This window comes from Morus notabilis, unplaced genomic scaffold (assembly GCF_000414095.1).
Source record: "Morus notabilis unplaced genomic scaffold, ASM41409v2 Scaffold19, whole genome shotgun sequence".
NCBI lineage: Eukaryota > Viridiplantae > Streptophyta > Magnoliopsida > Rosales > Moraceae > Morus > Morus notabilis.
Window position 1 is genome coordinate 59,008 of NW_010360880.1, and position 1,791 is coordinate 60,798.

Here is a 1,791-nt window from a genome sequence, read left to right on the forward strand (position 1 = left end):
TTACTCTTTTTTTTTCTCTTTTTTTTTTTTGGAATTGAAAAATAACACAAGCCAATCCAGTAATGATTTCCCAAACATAACCGTCACTTGCCCTCAATCTTAGCTTTTAATGCAATCATGCCTAGTAGAGATGGGTTTAGGAAGTGAAAGTGCATTTGGTGGTTTGGATGTACACACATGGGTGATGAACGAAATAAGCAATATGGCTCAAAGGGGGTAAACAAATGATGAATTTTCTTTTCAATGGTTAGCTTCAAAGGCCCAATCAATCCGAATAAAATGCCTTAATCTTCTCTCCAATGACACTAAACTGACAATTTCGCCTCAAGTTTCACTCAAATGGGTTCTAGTATTCATGAGATATCAAAGTCTACCTATTGCACATAAATGTTCTCCAAATGCTCAAAAGATCAAGTGATCATGATTCACGGTGGTCAAAAGTAGAGAATCTAGAGTGAATTTCAATCAATGCGAGTCAAGCACACATAAATCTCAATGAAATACATTTCAAAAGACCTAAGAAAGCATCAAGTGACTATACTCATCATTATTATCTAGTCATTTCATCTCAACAAAACTCACAATTTATTCAAACAACCTAAAAAGAAAAACAAGTAAAAACATGGCCAAAAGAACACAACTCAATGGAGACAAGTCATAACAACCAACTCACAAGTAATGCTCAAAATCCACTAAAATCAACCACAAAGTGTCTCACCCCCAAACTCAGGATCAAACAATCTTTAAAATTAATAACAAGGGAATAAGAACACGTACCGCGGAGGCGAGACAATCTCGCCTCCTAGTATGGTTGGCGATGATGCACCGAACATGATGGCATAAGCTCGGGTTGGGGCGGGGCTCTCCTCCATAAATTGTGTCTTTAGGCTCAATTATTCCTATGCCGAGCCAACTCGTCAAAGAGTGGCTTTCGCCCATAGTACGTGTCATACAACACAACGTATGGGTCTTGATTCTTTAAACCTTCAAGCTTGGTGAGATTTGACAGTTTTCGGCTCATTTGCTCAACTTGACTCGGTGCCGGCATATGCGCTTGGTTGGCGTGGAAGAACGGCGCTCGAGATGGTGGAGGAGTTGCCGGCCACATTGGGTCTTCATAGATATGATCTTTCTCAACCGGGGGTGGCACGACAATGGGGATCTCGAGGGATTGAGACTCATTGACATCTTCATGAAATTCTTCATTAACCAATTCTTGAGTCTCCTCCTCTTTCAAAGAGTCATCTTCAAATAACTCCCAATCCTCTTCTCGTGTTTCTCTATTCATGGCGTTAGTAGATTCATCTGGATGCAGCTTCAACCTAAACAACTCCGCTAGATTTGTCTTCATTTCCTCATGAAGTTGGTCGAGCGCCTCCATCCTCTCTAACTTCTCTATGCGGAGTCTTGTCTCCTCTGAAAATTGGGCGACAAGGTCTTCAAGTGAGAAAACTCCGCTTGGTGACGGGGGGTGTCAAGCCATGGCTCCGAAATGTTGGAGCTATCCTCAAAACTGCGGTTGTTTGTTGAATACCTCCCATACCGATAGTTAATATCGGCTATGTCTTCCAACCACCATTAAGCTTCATCCACGGATAGTTGGTGAAAAAAGATGGTACCATTTCCTCTTTCCACCCACATTCTTGTTACGGCATCTAACCCGTCGAGGAAGATTTGTAGTTGCACCTCCCTCGGGAAATCATGGTCGGGAAACTGAATGAGCTGCTCCTTGTATCTCTCCCAAGCACTAAAAAATGGCTCGGAGTCTCGTTGAGCAAATCTTAAGAGGAC